This window comes from Pinus tabuliformis, chromosome 3_2 (assembly GCF_031772625.1).
Source record: "Pinus tabuliformis cultivar Carrire ecotype Pingquan chromosome 3_2, CPIR1, whole genome shotgun sequence".
Classification (NCBI taxonomy): domain Eukaryota; kingdom Viridiplantae; phylum Streptophyta; class Pinopsida; order Pinales; family Pinaceae; genus Pinus; species Pinus tabuliformis.
The window spans coordinates 825800001-825820976 of record NC_142302.1 but is presented as its reverse complement, the minus strand read 5'-3'; the positions used below and the strand labels follow the sequence as shown (position 1 = coordinate 825820976).

The following is a 20976-nucleotide window of genomic DNA, read 5'->3' as shown; positions in this document are numbered from 1 at the left end:
TCTATGAGCATTAAAATATATAAATATAAATAAATAAATAAATAAATAAATAAATATATATATATATATATATATATAATTTAATCCCCATTCCTATGTCTAATGAAGCAGCCCATAACTAGCATTTGCACCAAGAGGTGCAAAGGGCACGTGGATAGTGTTTTCAGTTTTTTTAACCCTTGAAATATATATACAATAAAATATGAAATAGAAGGGTTTCTAATGTTTCACTAGAGGTCGAGGATTAACTAGTCAACCAAGCCCAACCGTTGGTTGGTCGAACGAGCTCGGAAGTTGGGTATCTCTTCAAAAGTCTAAAGTGTTGAGGGGATTAACCATGCGGGACATCATTTTCTAAAAGGGGTTGTTATTTGGAAGGATATTGTAGCTACACATAATCTTATATATTTCTTTGTGATTAAAAACAACTAAACATTACATTTTTTGTGCACTTTTTTTATGAAATCTACATGCATTATTGTGGTTTATATTAGTTAGAATCAAATTAGTAGTTCTGAGGAAAATTGTACATTTTATCAAATGCCAAAATCGTCAAAGGTGACAAGTTTCTATCACAAGTTCCATATATCATGTGATTAATCAAACATTCAGGAACATATCGACAACATAATCAAACATTCAAGCACAAAGCAGATGACATAAGCAAGCTCATACCTTAATGTATCGCATGGGAACATAATCAAACATTCAAGCACAAAGTAGATGACATAAGCAAGCTCATACCTTAATGTATCGCATGGGAGGCTATCCTGTCTGCACAATTAAGTTTGCATGATATAACTTTACAATAGATCATATCAAGCACAGATGAGGTCATGATATCTATAATAGTCACTAGCTAACATGTCTACATCATAAGCTCGTAAACATTTATCATTCATACATAATAATCACATATGCACAATCAATCTAGATTACTACAACACAGTGCCACAAATAAGTCGACTCATACCTGAATGTCATAAGGGTAACCATTTTCATAGACCAATCCAACTTATGATGATAATATAATATCAATATCTTAAATTAATGACCCTAATCATCAAGTTACTTTCATATAACAGCAAGATATATCATGCTCATCAACAACATATAACCTAATCATCAAGCTAACTATCATATAACAACAACAAGTTATATATCATGTTCATCAACAACATATAACCTAATCATCAAGCTAACTATAATATAACAACAACAACTTAACGTATAACATACTCAACAACAACATATGACATAATCATCAAGTTTTCTAACATAAAACAAAATAGCAATGTGTACAACCACAAATTACTATCATTCCTCACTATCTAACACATGTGCACATAACTACACTAATCTACTAGCATAAATTCATGTATGTAACCATAACATCAATAGAATGAAAGGCATACACATAATCATAATGCACATAACAATCCTTAACCTACATACTTGCATGCCCAACATACAAACTTCTATGACAACATGATCTTCCCTTAAGGTCCAATTTTGCAACTTCACTTTAATGATCTTCATCTCCTACTCTATCTCAACCAACATATCAGAATAATAACAAACAACTACCATCATGATGACCTAATTATATACAACGAATTCACAATGCATGTTTGAACTACCATACATGCATAACCATAACCATGATAATGTGTGCATAACAACATATAGACAGTGACATTTATAAAAGATGCATATATAATCATACACTCATGACGACACAACCCAGAACAATTCCATCACCCTTCACATGGAAACGTCATTAAAACCATGATCAAAACCATGCAAATGCAACAAGCACGTGGAATATAAGCATAAGGAACACATATGCTACTGACATGAATGCATGACCAACACACAACCCATCCAGTCCGAGGGGTGAACCATGCTCTGATACAACTCTGTAATACCCTCCTCTCACATATATCGAAGTAACCAACCAACTAGGGTAAACATGTGACGTGAGGCTCCTATAATATGAGATGACCTTAAGGAGGTGGAATTGATGAAAACACATCAAACATACCTTCCACATTAGCAACAACACTCCTAGGAGCCATCCCAACCACACAGGTATCATGCCCTTGGGTCACACTTCATTTTTAAGATATTAAACCTCTAGACGCTCCCATGCTATAGGCATGCCAGTGTATAGAGATCTCTGGATGATCCCGCAAGCCTCCATGCCTGCATCCAGGGACCATTTCCCGTAGACCTATGCCAAAGTCTGGGGAATTTTAGGCACTTTTCAAGCCCAAAATTCTGGCCATCACCCAAAACTTTCTGAAACTTCTAGAATCCATTAAAATTGTGATGACAAGACTAATAGACAAAAAACTAACTCTAGGATTAGGACCGACCAGCCCCTACCGGGACTAACATTTTTTCAGACATATCACAAATTTGTAATCTATAGTTGTAAATAATAGATTTAAGCATACAGGTCTCATACTTATCTAAGAATTGCTAAGAAGCAGTGTTCCCTTACATCATTAGCTGCAATACCATCTAATAGTTCATAGATACATTGTTTATTCATTTACAAATAAAAACATGAGGAGAGCCATATGACATCACTACTATAATATGTAACACCCTCCTCCCAAATCTACCCAATTAACTAGCCAGTTTGGGTAAACATGCTATGAGAGGCCACTATGATATGATTCGCCCTCCTAAATCACATTAAGGAAGTGGAACTGATGGAAACACACCATATAAACATTCAACATCGATATTAAGACCCTCATGGACCAATCGAACACTTCAAGCAGCTTGTACTTGGGTCCCACAGAACTTTTGGACAACTTTCCCTTCTCATGCTATTGGCATGCCATCGTCGAGGGACCTCTAGATGCTCTCACAGGCCTGCCTGCCAGTGTCTCCGTGTATTAAGCCACATTTTCAGGCCCAGAACCCAGGTCATTGCAAAGAACTTCATTACCTCCAGAAAATTAAATTAACAAGGAAAATGGCAGTGTAGAAGTAATCATTTGAATGAGGCCTTGACTGGACCCCTTCTATTCGTGACTAGAATTTTGTCAAACAAATCAATGCCTGAAATCCAAAATGTGTAATGTACAGATGTAAACGATATATTTGAGCATAGGGGTCTCATACTTATCTGAGAGTCACTACCAAGCATTGTTTCCTTATCACATTAGCTGTGGTTTCATTCATTAGACCATAGATAAATTGATCAGTCATTCACAAGTAAAAACATGATGAGATCCATACATAGATTTTGTTATAAAACACATAAACACCTAGCATAATAGCATATGAAATACTCATGAAATCACATCCATATTAACCACATATAATCCAGTATAATACTCATAAAGATAAAAGGAGAAATAACCTCATATTGATGACGTGGAATCCAAACTCTGGATGTGACTTCCATGTTCTACCCTATTATCACTCCAATATTTCTCTAGAGTTGTTATGAAAGAAATGATTAGAGGTAACCACAAACCTACTTTGGAGATTAGGATCTAGCCTCCCTAATTCTTAGAGAGGGCTCTCTCTTTATGATTTAACTTTGTTTTAGTTATTTGATTTTAGGCTAGTTATGATTGTACTTGGCTTTTGACTTGGATATGGTGGTGTGATCACTGACCTAGATGGGTAAAGGGATTTCTTTTACCATTCACCTATGGGGTCAAGTGTCAAGACAAACAGGACTGGAGAATGTTCTAAAACTAGTTTCTACAGGGCAAGGTAGCTGAGTAATTTCAGGTCTTAAGGCTGGAATGATGAAGTTGGTTTCAATCAGATCAAAGGAGAAATTAAGTGTTCCTTAAGCCGGATAATGAAAGAACTGAAAGAGGTCAATTGGGATGGGAGAGAAATTAAGGATTCTCAGATCTGGATATCAGAAGAAAACATAGAAATGATTAACTGTACAAAACAGAGTGTACTTAAACAAATTCTAAGATAAATTTCGAGTTAATTCATTCACTTTTGATAACATGTAAGTTTGTGTAATACATAAGAAGATAACAAATTTGACAAAGAAAGCACTTTGTTGTAATAGCTCAACACGTGAATCCTATAATACAATCTTTTTATTACTCAGTCCAGTCTGCTGACTCTTAAAATTGGTACAATAACCCTCAGGTTTCTAATCAATACAACTCTACAAATGTCTATCGATCCACACTCTAATACTTCAAAAGAAGAATTATTTATACAAAATTTACAAAATATTTACAATAAATGATGTCTCTAACACACAAGATATTTTTAAACTATATATGAACTAAAATCTCTAACTACTGCAGATTAATAGTTCTGGTGGAATGTCCTATGCAAATGCTATTACTGTGGAACTGGGAGCAGGTAGGATGTGGACCCAAATTTTTGGTTGTGTTGGCAGATGAATTAGTGGATGTGGATGTATCTCTCTTTTTCTTAGTAATTCACTCAACTACTTGTTGATCATTTGACTTGATAATCTGAGCCTTCCCTCACTGATGGTTGATATGGTGACTGCCCTACTATTTTATCATCCATTAGTGTCACAAAATATTTTGGAAAATATATAATAATATATATATTTGAATAATATTTCTGAAATATTTTAAATAAAATTTATAATTAAATTTCTACAAAACCATGTGTAGTTTTGTTCTTATCACTCCTTCCTCTATAAATTTATTTTATCTCTATGTAAAATCATTTTACCCTTGTAGAATACCTGGATGGTTTTTTAAAACCATGTGTTGATTTGTATGGTTAGAAGAGTATTTTCACTTTACTCTTTTACTTTCACCTGCAACATGATTTTAACCCTGTAAATTGATTTCACGATGCCTGTAAATTGATTTCACCATGCCTGTAGATTGATTTCACCTTAATCTTTTACCTTGAAATGGATTTACATGAATGCTATGTTTTGTCTCCTGTTCATGAATTTCATGTGAAAATTTCCCTAAATTCATGGCATCCATGAATTTTATTTCATGTATCGTTGTAAAACCATTTTACCTTTGAATCTCATTCCACAACCTTAGTCTTGTAGCTATATAATTTACCCCAGGCATGGTTTCATCTGTAGCTCTGAAATATTACCGCGTTCCAATATCTCTCTGTATTTCACATGAACTTAATCCACCCTATATTCTCGTAACATTTATACTAGCATTTTCACCAGATGTTGCAAAGGAAATGTCGTAAGGCATAAATTGAGGAACAAGCTTGACATGTAAATGATCATTAAAATAAGAATTAATAAAGAAAATTGCATGCAAAGGTGGAAGATAAAGCTAAATTATTTACATTATTAGAAGTGTATAGATAGTATAATGCTTGTAATAAAGCTTGGCTCTTGATCTTCTAAGATGTGAACAACATGATGTTGATATTTCCACATTTGAAATTGCATCACAACTTTATGAATGATTCTTTATACATAGATTGGACACTTGCATCTATATCCCATGAGTTCATTCTATATATGGTCAGTTCTAGGAAGAGTAGTCCATTAAAATTGACAAATATAGGCCAATCAATACTCATAATACATAATACTCATAAAAAAACATATATTCATCTTTTATTAATGTTGTTGAAAAATATAATCATTGAATTAAAGGATATATTCATCTATTATGTGTATTTATTTACGATGTGGTTTATAATCATTAAATTAAAGGATATATTCATCTATTATGTATATTTATTTACTATGTGACTTTTGGAAAATATACTTTTATCTAGATTAAGTTAAATCCAACACCAATATTATATGGAAAAACCATGTATTCACTCAAAAATGTTGTGGCCAAAACTAAAAGGTGATTAAGATTTACCATTATCTACTATTTCCATTTCTTTTTTAAAAAATGCAAGAAGCATAATAAATCCAAACTTGTTAGTGCAATGAGTGCACTTAATAAATCTAGTTCAACAACATTTAAATTTTAAGAGAAACCATTGTAAACAATTTTGGTACTCGAACACTATTTTCCATCCATCATTCCTATAACCAGAAAATCATAAGTTTAAATTTTAAGAGAAGCCATTGTAAACAATTTTGGTGCTTGAACACTATTTTCCATCAATCATTCCTATAACCAGAAAGTCATAACTTGGCAACAACGTATGTTCTGGTGATACAAAATAATTGGGAGAACAACAGAGGGTGAATAACAGAAACCATTGTAAACAATTTTGGTAGTTGAACACTCTTTTCCATCAATCATTCATATAACCAGAAAATCATAAGTTGGAAACAACATACATTATGGTGATACAAAGTAATTGGGGAGAACAACAGAGGGCGAATAAGAATAACAAACCCTACATAGCAATGGAAATAAGCTTAAGTAGTTTGTCAATCTCATTAACAAGATAAATGGAGTACTATTGTTGTTGTCTCCATTCGTTTGAATCCAAAGCTACAACCCAGTACAGCACAGTAGACAAAAGTAACTCTAAGGCAGACACACAGAGGCATAAATTACAATTACAATGAAATTCCCTTAATAAACTCATTTTTTCCCTATAAATAATTCTACGGATGTAAGCTTTCAAGCAGTTTCAAGTATGGTATATGTGAAAAGTATGAATTTTGTGAGTCTCCCTCAGTCTTGACAACTCCATCCTCCATTGTTACTCATTGCCTTCTATGTCAGAAAATAAACCCCACACTCCAAACATATTCTATATAATCTCATATTGTTCCCCTCTTAAATACAAGGAATTTATATTGTTCCCCTCTTAAATTCAGATATTTTCCATTCAAATTTTCAGGTTTTGTGGAGAGGAGGAAGATGTGATTTTGAAGCAGATGGTGCACGGGGAGGACATTGATAACACTTTGCAAAGGGACCAAATGAGTCAACCCAACGCACGAAATTCAACACGCTACCCTACTATCAACACCCAAATCACCACAAATATGTTCACTAGATAAATCGCTATCCAGAAAGGTGGTTAGGGTGGTTTTTCCACACCATTCTGAAAATCAGCCATCAAGATAAAAAAATTATCAATATAAATCCTTCTGAAGGTACAATCAATAATTTATTGAGTTATGTTAATGTGAAAATAAAGGAAGGATAGTGAGTGAGTAAGATGTCTACTTTAAAACATTTTTATTATAGATTTTGAGAATATTCTAAAATTTGATAGATAATTAATCTAATTAAGCAAAGCGGAAATCACATCAGGGATGACGCATTTTGAACCAAGAAGTGTGGTCAATTGCCAACAAGTGTGGCCAAGTGTGGTGTGTGGTCAAGTGCTAACAAGTGTGGTCAAGTGTGGTTCATCATCAGTACCAGATGATAATGAACCACACTTGTTGGTTCAAAGAGCATTAGCGAAATTTTTCTTTTATGTGATTATTACCGAAAGACTTTGTAAGATGTCTACTTCAAAACATTTTTATTATAGATTTTGAGAATATTCTAAAATTTGGTAGATAATTGATCTCATTAAGAAAATTCTTTATAGAAATCACGTAAGAGAAATTTGTTGGATGACGCGTTTTGAACCAACAAGTGTGGTCAAGTGCCAACAAGTGTGGTCAAGTGTGGTTCATCAATTTAGGATGGGTGAGATTATATATAAACACTATTATAAATCAATGTTAATCTTAAATTTCTGATTGGTTGATCTTAAATTTCAGATTGAACCAACAAGTGTGGTCAAGTGTGGTTCATCAATTTAGGATGAGTGAGATTTTACATAAACACTATTCTAAATCCACGTTAATCTTAAATTTCAGATTGGTTAGTCTTAAATTTCAGATTTACTTCACAAGTGTGGTCAATGCTCACAAGTGTGTTCAAGTGTGGTTCATCACTTTAGGATGGGTGAGATTTTATATAAACACTATTCTAAATCCACGTTAATCTTAAATTTCAGATTGGTTAATCTTAAATATTAGATTTATTTCAAATTGAACCAACAAGTGTGAGATTTTATATAAACAATATTATAAATCCATGTTGATCTTAAATTTTTAGTTGATTTCAAATTGAACCAAGTGTGAGATTTTATATAAACATTATTATAAATCCATGTTAATCTTAAATTTTCAATTAGTTAATCTTGAAACAACAAGTGTGGTCAATGCCGACAAGTGTGGTCAAGTGTAGTTTACCAATTTACGATCGGTGAGATTTTATATAAACAATATTATAAATCCATGTTAATCTTAAATTTCCTATTGGTTAATCTTAAATTTCAAATTGAACCAACAAGTGTGGTCAAGTGCCGACAAGTGTGGTAAGTGTGGTTCATCAATTTAGGATGGGTGAGATTTTATATAAACACTATTATAAATCCATTTTAATCTTAATTTTCCAATTGGTCAATCTTAAATTTCATATTTATTTTAGATTGAGCAACAAGTGTGGTCAAGTGTGTGATGAGCCCCAAAAATGGGTAATTATATAGGCTCATGTAGCCTCCTAATTCGACTTAATCCACCATTCTCATTAGTTTATTTCATGTTGTTATTATATTTATGCTAATAGAGTGAATTGGGTTAGTCATTATGCCAACAAGTGTAATGTATGCTTTATGTAGTTTTTTGGGTCAATTTGGAGACAAAATCAAAGGTTTAATGAGCACTTGGCAGCCAAATTCGTGGAAGAACAAGGGAGTGGATTTGTAGGAAGGTATCCCCTTCATTTCTGAGCCCTTACCTCAAATTCTCCACCAGCAGCTTGGAGTTCAAGGGCCCACCATCTTTTTGGCACCGTTGCTGAGGAAGCGTCAGAGTATAGTGATTGCTACTTTTCTTCTATTTTCTACTACAGCCTTCTATTAAGTAGTTTATTTTAGCAAGCGTAGAGTAGATTGTTTCATTTCCATTCTGCAATTTCATTTCCACAAAAGTAGATTAGAAATTTCCTGCTTTCATAAATTAGCATTTCAATTCCCGTAATTTCATTTCTGCAAGTGTAGATTAGCATTTCAATTCCGCAATTTCAATTCTACAAGTGTAGCCTAGCATTTCGTTCTTGCAATTTCATTTCAACAAAATAGATTAGTCCTTTCCTGCTTTCATTTCAATTCCGCATTTTCATTTCAACAAGATAGATTCTGGTGAGTTGCAATTCAATCTATTTCAGTTTTGCATGTACAAGTAGAAAAAAAAAGGCAAAAATCAACCAAAAATATTTCCTTGCATGCCTTATAGGAGTAGAGATAAGTAAAAAAAAATGTTTGCACAACACCCCCCACTGCTTCACATAGCCAACCTTCTCTCTTATTCGATGGCTGTGATTATGAAGAACCCCTAGGTGGACATCAAAACATATTTGAAGAACCTCTAGGGGAGAAGAAGAAGAGAACATTCCTCTGGAGCAAATGGCTACAAATAGAAATGTTGGGAGCAGTACCTTATCCAAAAATGATTTTGCAAATCAGATGGAAGATTTCAAGAGCGAGGTGAGGCAGTTTCTTGCCATGCAACAGGATACCTTGTGGATCCAAAGGAAGCAAGAGGAAGCCAAGAGGGCTTTGGCCATCTTTTGCCCCAGGTGCACTAGAAAGCATCCTCGGAACAAATGTCCATTGCACTCCACAGAAGTGTGTTTTGTCTGTGAAAGAGACCATCCCACGAATCAGTGCCCCTCCTTGCCCGGAATTAAAGGTGCATATTTGAGGGCAAAAGGAGCCACTGAACCACTCTATTATATGAGCCAAAGGAGGCCACATGGACCCATACCTTACCAGCAGGGAATGCAAGGGACATCCCAGACCAATTACAACCCCTATCAATCTACTTCCATGCCTTCTTGGGGTTCCCCTACTCATCCTTCCTCGTCCACACCTCCTCCTTTGTCCTTCACATCTCCATATTATGCCCAACCAACTGCTCTTCCATTTTAGCCCTACGCTCAGCCACATCCTCATTGGAATGCACCTCATGAGGGGTGGAGGCCCCAGTACAACACTCCTCACACTCCTTTTCCTCCACCACCTACCCAACCACAACCCCATCCACATCCATCTCAAATATACACCTCCACTCAACTACCTGTACAACCATTTCCAAACCCGAACATTGGAATAGCTCAACCCAATTGCAAAGCTAAGGCACAAAATGTCTAAACGACTCCTCTTGAACTGAATGATATTCACCGTAGCTCAGGAAGAGTATTGCAAAAAAGAGACTATATTGAAAGCGTTGAAGGACCACATCCAGCATAAGAAGACTCAAAACAAAAGATCAAAGAACCATGGGCTACATTTGATGAAGAGAAGACATCAGAATCAGAGATTGAGAGAGCTCCCTCATGGTTACCATCAAATCCTCCATGTATTCAAGAGAAAAATCAGCGAAAAGAGGAAGATGAGAAGGTCATGGTAGAAGGTGACATGAAACATGATCCAGATCAGGAAAAGGACCAAGGATATCAGAGCTATATTAAGATATGGTTTCGGACGGTCACTAAGTTGTAGCAGTACTCTCTTCCTCAGCTATGCTTGATCCCTTCAAAGTCATATTATTTGGTCTCTGAAATCTGGATCCTTGTCAAAGCATGCATTTGAAGCCTCCACATCATTTTGTCTCTAATCTCGTTGTGCACATGGCTCCATTGGAAGTATTCTTATAATTGAAAATGATTTTGTTTTTGAAGTAGGGTAGGGTAGGAAAAGAAGAAAAAAAGAAAAAGAAAAATGAAAATAAGAGGAAAATAAAAATCCAAGGTGAAAACCTCCTCGGAGGTGCCTTAGATTGGCTCATTTATTGGCTCATTTATTGAAAACCTCCATGAGGCGATCAATGGGTTGGAAAGAAGAGAAAATAAAAGGAGAATAATATCCCTAGGTGAAAACCTCCCTTGGAGGCACCCAGGGCAGGCAATTAGGGTGAAAACCTCCATGAGGCGCCCTAGTTTTTTTCAAAAAAAATAGAAAAAGAAAAAGAAAAATAAACCTAATTTCCATTGAATAATTGTAGGTTGTAGCAAGGACATTGCAGGTTAGGAGGATCACTCAAAACAAAGACAGAGGAAGTTTTGTGCCTTCTACAGGAAGTTTTGTGTCTTCTACAAGAAGCCTACAAACAAGCCAAAATTGATCTCCGAAGAGGACCCGAAGGCTAGAAATATGTTCATGAGTTCTGCACACATCCATGTTTCCATCCCTCACCCTTCTCCATTATTTTTTCCATCTCATTGTGCTTCTTTCCTAAAAACTATGTGTTCTACAGGAAGTTCCTGTAGAAACTACAGGAAGCTAGAAATGGATTTTAAAAGGCAATTTGGCGAACATGATAGCTTCATAAAGGGTTCATAAATCCTCCTGTAATCTTCAAACTCCTCCTCTATCATTTCCATGCCTGCATCAGAGCCCAAGCTCATTTTTTCTTACTGTGAAAACTGCCTGCAGAATGCTTTGAAGCAAAAATACATAGAACAAAAATTTGTTTTTTCCCTCACATGAAAACCATATATCCATTTACAAATTTTTTTTAAGGGGAGATGTATAGGGATGATGGTAACATGCTCGGGCAATTTCAGCCAATTCCAGTGCACGGTTTCCAAGAAATAAGCCTCCATCACCTTCAGCCATTTTTTCACTTTCTCCATATCCATGCATCTGTTTCAAAATCTGTTTCATGGAGAGATGCATATGAGCGATAGTAACCTACCCAAGCAGTTTTAGCCGATTCCAATGCCCGGTTTCCGCAAAATTTACCCCTGTAATCTTCATCCATCTTCCGCGTTTCTCGATATCCATGCATCCATTGAACACACTTTTTATATGGGAGGTGCATAACAATGATAGAAGCATGCTTTGAAAGTTTCAGGTCAATCCAATCTATCGTTTGGGAGCTATGGAGAAAACAAGTTGTTGTCTTGTAAAAATTCAGCATCAACAACATGAGGGTGCAAATCTAAACGCTGAAGTAGGATCCTGCAGCGTAGATCCAGCCAAAGGATACATGCACCAGAAAATAATCCATGTATCAGCAAAAAAACCAGCATGCATCCACAGAATATGAGCATGCAACAGCAAAAAGGACCAAGCAGCACGTCGACTTACAGGTATGTGTCAAAACTAGTTCCTCTATTTGCATCTATATGATTCGAAAGTGCATGAATGAATGAAGTGGTAGGATTAAGCTAGAAGGTTGGCTAGTCAACTCAACACCCTCGGTTGGTTTGATTGCACTCATCCTAGGATCACCAGCACATGTGTATAGTCACTGATGGGAAATTTAAAAAAAACAGGTGGTGGTAGATGTTGAACTCCAACGCAAGTGATGGTAAGGGATTACAGGCAGAAGACATCCAGTCCCATGATGACACTGCAGTAGAGACCAACAGTCCAGATAATGACAATGCACATTTCTGCCACCTCATCTTCTCACACAAATCACGCTGCAGTTAAACGATGCTCGACTGAAACTATCACCACTCTTTGTTCATTGCATCTTCACGACATTCACAACTGAAGAACGCGTACTCCACTTCTAGATCAGCTAACCAGTGGTCCTATACAAGATCCCTGCCTGATTTTTCGAGATTTTTGCCTCTCCTTTTTAAAATCTCCCGCCTATGGGGCTCTACAGGAAGCGCAGTTTCGTTCTATAGGAAACGAGAGCCTTCTACACGAAGGCTTCTACAGGAAAAGTAGAAACAGTGGTGCAGAAAGAAAACCCAGGATTTTCAGCGAATTTCAAGCTCAAAATGAGGTAGGCTCAGGAAAACTTCTTTGTGAACGATTTGTTTATGCAAGGTGGTGAATTAAACATGGCATCAGATTGGAAAATCAGTGAAAAATCTGCCTGTGTATTGGAAGTAAAATGTTTGCCTGTGTATTGCACTAAGTGTCCCAGTTTTTCTGCATCAAAATTCTCCTCCACATTTCCTTTTTAAAAATTCTCCATAGGGAAGATATGTGCAGTTGTGGAGGCCAGCATGTGTGTGTAAAAAAAAAAAAAATTGAATTTGCATATCTATCTTTGTGTTGAGAAGAAAACTTGATCTCTGTGCTCTATCTGTAAAAACAAAATTCTTCCTTTCATAAACAGAGAGTGAAGTTCTGGGTGATAGTAGTTTTCAAATAGGGGAATTTACTGCCATTTGATGTTGTAAGGAGCACATGAAAAATTCCTTCTTGGGTTCGGAAAAAACCGAATTCAGATGTCCTCTATTTCAATGATTGACTGTGTTTTTCCCACTTGAGCATTTTCTTTTTTGGTTAAAACACAAACTCAACAACATGCCAACTGAAGAAATTGAGAAGAACATTGATGAGGGAGCACAAGACATTCAAGCAGAGAAAAAAGAGGAAGAACAAAAGGAAGAAGAGGAATTTGACAAAACTGCTGAGCCTAAGACAAAAAAGGACAAAATAGCAAAAATAGAGAAGGCGAAAAAGGAAAAAGGTTGGGAAGAAAAAGGCCAAGAAAGCCCAAATGAAGGCTGCCACAGCCAAAGCAGGCACACAAAAACAAAAGGAAAATACACACCCTGAGATCTCAGCAACACACACAGAAATAGTTGACACAGGGATTTCTACAGGAAGCAAGGAAAAAGAACAGTAAGAGGATAAATCACTTGAGATATGGGCTAGGGAGGCAATAACTGTGCTTGCTGCCTTAAGCACACTTCCAAAACAAAAAAGGAACCGAAAGAGGCAAACTTCCATGTACTTTAAGGCAAGGAGGAGCACATGGATCAAAGTCGGCAGATCCCAACCACAGTCAAAGGAGCCAATTACCATTGAGGACACCCCAGCTAAACAAAAGGAGGAGTCTCCTTCAAAGATATCCATCACCTATGAATGAGGAAGCCCAAAAACCTCCACCTGGAGAGAGAGAATTAAGATGATGGACCCAAAGACACTTCTACAGGAAGTTGAGAATTCTCTACAGGAAACTCGAGCAAAGCTAAAAGAGACCGAGAAATTGGAGGAAAAGGCATCCAAACCATCATAGGAAGAAGGAAAGGCTGAGGAAATATTGGAACCCAGCCCTTAGCCTAGCTTGGGCTCATACTACAACCTGTTAGAAGTTGGGAAGATAATTCTTCAGAAATTTGCGGTACCACTCTTCTTTGCACTAGAACAAGAAAGGGTTAGGATTGGCCATGGTGAGGCATGTGGAAAGTAGTCAAAGGACCAAAGTACAAGAGGAGAATGAGCTGCTGAAACAGCAGTTACAGCTATAGGGAAGTCATAACAAAGATAGGCCCTCCATTTTGGGAGAATAGCAGCAGTAAGAAGGGCCTCCAGCAGACAAGGAAACATGTGATGAATAGCAGAGAGAGGAAAAGTTGCAGGCTAAGGTTGAGGCTTTAACAAAACTGCTATAGGAAAAGGAGCACAGGTAGTGGGAGGAAGTAGAGAGAAAAGCATTGTTTCATGGCTGGGAAGAGGACATCACCTCAGAAGCCTGGGATGTGAGAGAGACAGTCAAAGAAATCAAAGATGAAGAGATAGATTAGTTTTTTAGAGGATGAGCAACACTTTCAGTACGGGGGTGATGATGAGCCTTAGAAATGGGTAATTATATGGGTTCATTTAGCCTTCTAATTTGACTTAATCCACCATTCTCATTAGTTTATTGCATTTTCTTATTATATTTATGCTAATAGAGTGAATTTGGTTAGTCATTATGCCAACAAGTCTAATGTATGCTTTATGCAGTTTTTTGGTCAATTTGGAGACAAAATCAAAGGTTTAATGCGCACTTGGCAGCCAAATTCGTGGAAGAACAAGGGAGAGGATTTGCAGAAACGCGTCCCCTTCATTTATGAGCCCTTACCTTGAATTCTCCACCAGCAGCTCGGAGTTCAAGGGCCCACCAGTGTGGTTCATTAATTTAGGATGGGTGAAATTTTATATGAAAACAATGTAAAATTTGAAACGAGAACTGATACTGTTACCCATTTCATAGAGATAGTAAAAAAATGACCTGATTTTGAAAATGGGTGATGTAGAATACACGTTTTTTTTAGAGCATAGTTTTTGGCACTTTAATTTTTTTCATGTGAATTATGTTTTAGAATGCTAGTGATTTTCATGTTGATTTTAAAAATTGTGTATTCTGCATCACACCCTTTTTTTAAAAGACCTTTTTTTTAACTTTAAATTTTCTAGTGTATGAAATGTAAATAATTATTTTCTAAATTTGATAGTTTTTGAAGTGGTCATTTTATTCATATTTTCTTGTTTTCTATCTTAATTTTAATTTTTTTTTTTGTACCGGGGTTTTTATTGTTTTGCATTTTTAAATTAGAAAGTCGATAGTTTGAATTTTAGATAATCTACATATTTATACATCTTTAATTAATTTTTCAATCCACATGAAATAATTGTTTCTAAAAGGCAATATTTTTTAACAATGGACATAAAAATAACCATTTTTAACATAAATATAACAAAAAAACTAAATGTTTTGATACTTTTTGGCTAGAATTAACATGTCAAAATCACAATTTTTATACAAAAATATTAACTAAAAATGGTCAAATAATAGTTTTTTTTATAAATTTCATGTCAAAAAAATAATAATAATCACTTCTTTTTTTTAAATAATAATTAACTTAAAAATCAGTGCGAAAATCACAAATTAAAAATATTGAACACATAACAACTTTAATTGATTGATTATTCTTTTCATAAAATGTCAGAGTCAAAACATTGCAAAGCTTGATATCCAGGTATAACTTAAATTTAATCAACAATGTCGCGCAATCCAAACTCTTCGTCCTCTATAGTTTCATCATTGTCTTCTTCCACAATATTTTCTTCTTCCTTTTGCGCATTTTCCTCTTCTAATGGGTCTTTGATGTCTGCAAATCTCCAAATATATGTCTTTAAAAACATTCCATGTAATGGTGGTTGGGGTTCCTTTGCCTTTTTTTCCACACGTGATTCACTAAAGTCCCCTATTTTCAACCCAATTTCTTGCATTGCATCTGGAAGAAATTGAAGAGCATCAATTCTTTGCTGAATGAAATTGCATTATAATGGATCTTTCTCAATTGCAATGCAATTTCTTCCTTTTTGAAGGAAGCATGCTAGTGTTGTACCTAATTATTAGGCACAAAAAAATAATAAACTAAATTAGTACAATGACATATTAATTCAAAAAAGAACATATTGAAATTCAATTCCATGTGGCAAAACCTACCTGAGCCAGAAAATAATTTCAGAACCCAATTTCTTTCATTTGAACATATGTCTATAAGATAGTTAATCAATAATTATGGTTTTTGATAAATGTTAACTATCTCTCCTTTCGTTTCTTTGTCTTCATACGTTGGTTTTCTCACAACAACATCATAATTCAGTATTTGGCTATGACTCTTTCTATCCACCCGATTCAAAATCATAGACATATGGCTATCATCTTTTTCCCAACTATCAATGTGAATGGACTCACAGTCATTTATAAATTGTTGATCTTCATTGTTAAGAAGATTTGAATTTTGCTTGTAACATGAAATAGTAAAAGTTCAGTTAACTTGTACATAAATGAATTTTTCAACATTAATCAAATATACCTTTTAAACGTCTTACCATGTAAGCTGCATCCTTGAATTTTTTTTCCCCTTGAAGCTTGACAATATCATTGCCAATTGTGTGTCTGAATGAAATGTCACAAATCTCCATAATGGTGATGACGTCACTTCTACAAATCCTGCAACCACTTAATTAAAAGCTTGATAAGTATAAGGGTCACTATCATAGTAAATGTTTTGAATATTCAAACCATGGAGAATATCCGCAATAACTAGGGCATAATCCATTTTTGGTATCAGTTTAGCAATGTCTTCACAGTCACCTTGTATTACTTGATATTGAATAGTGTCTAGCCCATTCCAAATCAAATTATTAAGAGTTGGATCAAGTTGAACATTCTTAATACGTTGCTTCCTCAATCTTTCAATCTTTATTTTTTCAATAAAAGTCTTGAAACTGTCTGGTGCTCAATTATCTTCTTTCCTCATCTTTTATCAAATAAATAAAAATATGTGTAAGTTTTAAATTAAAAATGGTACACATATGAATAAAACTGAATGTATAAATCAAGATACCTTTTTAAATGCAAGATAAAAAGCTTTTAATGTTGATGTAGAACTTGAATCTGGATAGTTGCGTACAACATCATCCCAACTATCTTCATTCAAAAATCTAACCATTTGTTCCTGAATTTTCATGTAAACTTTGTGACTGCATAGATAAAGTAAAAAAAAGTTAATATAATGATATGTATAACAAATACTACCAAGAACAACATGTTTTATTTAAAAGATAACTGTAATCCTAGAAATAAGTAAAAATAATTCAGCAAACTTACTTTTGAAATTCTTCAGACATTTCTTCCAATGATAATTCCCCTGACCTCACACGAGACAATATTTTTTTGACAATTTTTTCATCTTTCACTCCTTGCATCGCCCTCCAAGGCGTGATGGTCATATCGTCTGCAAGTTGCTTCAGTTCAGGAGCTAATTTATTGTTGCTACATATCAATGGCTTAGACTTTTTGACCCTCTGGTTTTTAATGCCAATGTCTTCCCACATGCTAAAAATATCATCAATCAACTTCCAAATATCTCCAGTTCTAAATGCCAATTGGAAAATGTTATCAACACCTCTGAATAAATCACTATATTTGTTGTCTTTTCCACCTTTTGAATTGGTTTTATCTTCAATTTGATAGCTTATTTCCATACAACATTCCTTTCGGAAATATGCAGTAATATACATCCTATCCCCACCACATTTTTCTAGGAACTCACTATGAATAAATCTAACCCTTTGGATAAAAGTCATAGACATCCTATATTCATTATCTGAATTATGATCCCATGCCACTAACTTTGCTTCTGTTTCATTTAAACCAACATAAATGATACATTTCATTGTTTCAAAATGTGGGTTATTAGGATATTCCTCCATCAATTGTCTTTGAGCTTCAACAAAATGGTTCCCCCCAAGCACATAATAATTGTATTCAAAACATTTTGACTGATCAAATGCTTCTTTGTTGGGAACTTGAAGTGGATCAACAAGAAGCACATAACTAACCACATGAGCATATGGATTGTACCTCATCAATCTCTTCAAGTTGTGAACATGCAGATGATGTGGCTTTCTGACTTGATATTGGCATTGTCCTTCACTTGCCTTGTATGTTTGTCTGACATTTAACTGAAATTTACAACCACCATCAATTAACTTTCTCTTTGTCAAATTCTATCGAATGGAAATTTGTTTTGTTTTGATAATGCCATCATCTAAATCAGCTCCTGGTGTAATGATTTCTCTGCTTTCTTTTGAAGTTTCACTAGGTTCTTGACTGCTGGTAATGACTACTTCAAGATCTTCAACTCTACTTTTCTTCATCATAACATTCTCAATAGATTTATTCTTAGGCATTGTTACTTTTGGTCTCTTACAACTTTTCTCAGTTCCAATGTCATCTTCAGTAATGGAAACATTTGCTTCACTGTCAATTTCAACTTCATCGTCCTCAAAAGTAACTTGTTTACCCTTGCTAGATTTATCCATCAGAGGCCTTTTTTTTTATTCTTTGGATGTAGTTTTGTAGCATCATCAATTACTACATTTCCATGTTTTCCATATCTTCCTCTGACACTGAGTAAAAATGGCTGACAACTTTCATGATATCATTCTCTATGAAATGAATGCCTCCTAACCTAATTGAACAACATTCAACAAAATTCTGTCAAACAAAATATCATATGTCAATAAAAACAAAGTTAAAAAAATATCGCGAGACACTTTCAAGAACACAAAATAAAAATACAAATAACAATACTTACGATGTTTTGTCTCATCTCATTTAAGATTTGTTTACACAACTTTGTAGATACCTCTCTCGTGTCATATAATGAATATGATAGTCGGTATTTAATCCTTTCATGTGACTTGGGAGCTTTTGTAAGTATGCAAACAACTTCAGTGTTTGGTATCGAACACATATCTATGACTCTTCCCATCACCTCCAAATTTTCATTATTATGGGTATATCAATATATAGATATATATTCACATTTGTGCTCTCTCTTTCTTTCACATACCAGACTCTTTAAGGAAATTTCACCTCTTTCAAATTTTTCCAGTATGAAATTATCTTCTAATCACTCAAGGCACTTGAAATATTTTTACTCATGAGCTTAGGTGGAGTTCGTTCATTAATGTTCTTTGAAGATGCACCTTTAAGAGTCTTTGGTCCAGAAAGATTCACAAAAATTTTCCTTGATGCGATTTTCCTAAAAAATAAAAACACATAAATTAGTAAATAAAAAAACATATTAACTTAAATTAACAACCAAAATATACCATAAATTTTTTATTTGTATAATCAGAATCGCCCAGCCACCTCTAACGGGCAAGCGGGTCGATGGGCGGGCGGGAGGTCGGGTGAGGGATGATGGGGCTAAGTGGACATCTAGGCAAGTATGGGCGAGCCCCACCTACCCACGCGCCCCCCACAACCACCAAGCAACCTATCCCCAACCCATGCCCTCCCCTCTACCCCCCATACATATGCCCCCCTCTACCCAACTGACCCCCCAAGCCCCTTACACATGCCCCCTCCCCTCAACCCCCTTACTCATGCGCCCCAACTCTCCACCCCTCCTGACTCTCCACCTCACCAAAACCCCCTACCCTGGCCCACAACCCTACCCTCACCCATACACCCCTCACCTCTCGCCCCCCCGGCCACCACTAACCCCCTACCCCAGCCACTCCCCTCTCCTCCCCTCGCCCACACCCACTTCCCCCTCTGCCCCACCTCCCCACGCCCACACCCCTACCCTCACCCGCACCCCCCTCACCTCTCGCCCCCCTCAGCCACCACTACCCCCTACCCCAACTGCTCCCCTCTCCTCCCTTCGCCCTCAACCCCCCACCCCGCGAGCCCCGTGCCCACCTCCCCTCCCTGACCCCCCCCACCTCCTGCCACCCTTCACTCCCCTCGACCCCACACCCCACCTCCTCCCCTCCACTCACCACCCTCCCCTCGGCCCCGGCCCGTACCCTCCCCTCCACTCACCACCCTCCCCTCCCCTCCACTCACCACCCTCCCCTCGGCCCCGGCCCCCACCCTCCCCTCCACTCACCACCCTCCCCTCCCCTGTGCTCCCCTCGGCCCCACACCCAACCTCCCCCCAAGTCGCGCCCCCCTCTCCCCTTCACCCGCGACCCTGTGCCGGCCCTCGGCCCGGTGTCGTGCCCCCGGGCGGCCCGCGGGGGCGCGGCGCCGGGCGGAGGGCCTGCACGGGGCTGCTGTGCAGGCCCTCGTCCCAGCGCCGCGCCCCCGCGGGCCGCCCAGGGGCGGAGGGTCGATTCCGAGAATCGACCCTCCACACCCGAGCGACCCGTGGGGGCGCGGCGCCGGGCGAAGGGCCTGCACAGCGGCCCCATGCATGCCCTCTCGGAATCGACACTCCGCCACTAGGAGGCCCGTGGGGCGCGGCGCCGGGTGGAGGGCCTGCACAGCGGCCGCGTACAGGCCCTCCGCCTGGCGCCGCGCCCCCGCGGGCCGCCCAGGGGTGGAGGCTCGATTTCGAGAATCGACCCTCCACCCCCAAGCGGCCCGCAGGGGTGCAGCACCGGGTTGAGGGCCTGCACAGCGGCCCCGTGCAGGCCCTCCGCCCGATGCCTAGCCCCCGCGGGCCGCCCGGGGGTAGAGGGTCGATTCTCGAGATCGACCCTCCACCGCTGGGCGGCCGGCGGGGGCGCGCCGCTGGGCGGAGGGTCCGCACGGGGCCTCTGTGCAGGCCCTCCACCCAGTGCCGCGCTCCTGGGTGGCCCGCGGGGGCACGGCGCAGGGCGGAGGGACTGCACAGGGCCGATGTGCAGGCCCTCCACCTAGTGCTGTGCCCCCGTGGGCTGCCCGGAGGCAAAGGAGGCCGGAGGAGGGGAGTGAGGGGGAGGAGAGTGGAGGGGTGGTACGGGGGTGTGGGGAAGGGAGGGAGAAAGGGGGGGGCGGTC

The 20976-nt window shown here is 37.8% G+C and overlaps 1 pseudogene; it reads right to left on the bottom strand.

Annotated features, from left to right (window-relative positions):
- Positions 1-6773: 6773 nt before the first annotated feature.
- Positions 6774-20976, bottom strand: part of LOC149183215 (auxin transporter-like protein 4) — a 48902-nt pseudogene continuing 34699 nt past the window's right edge.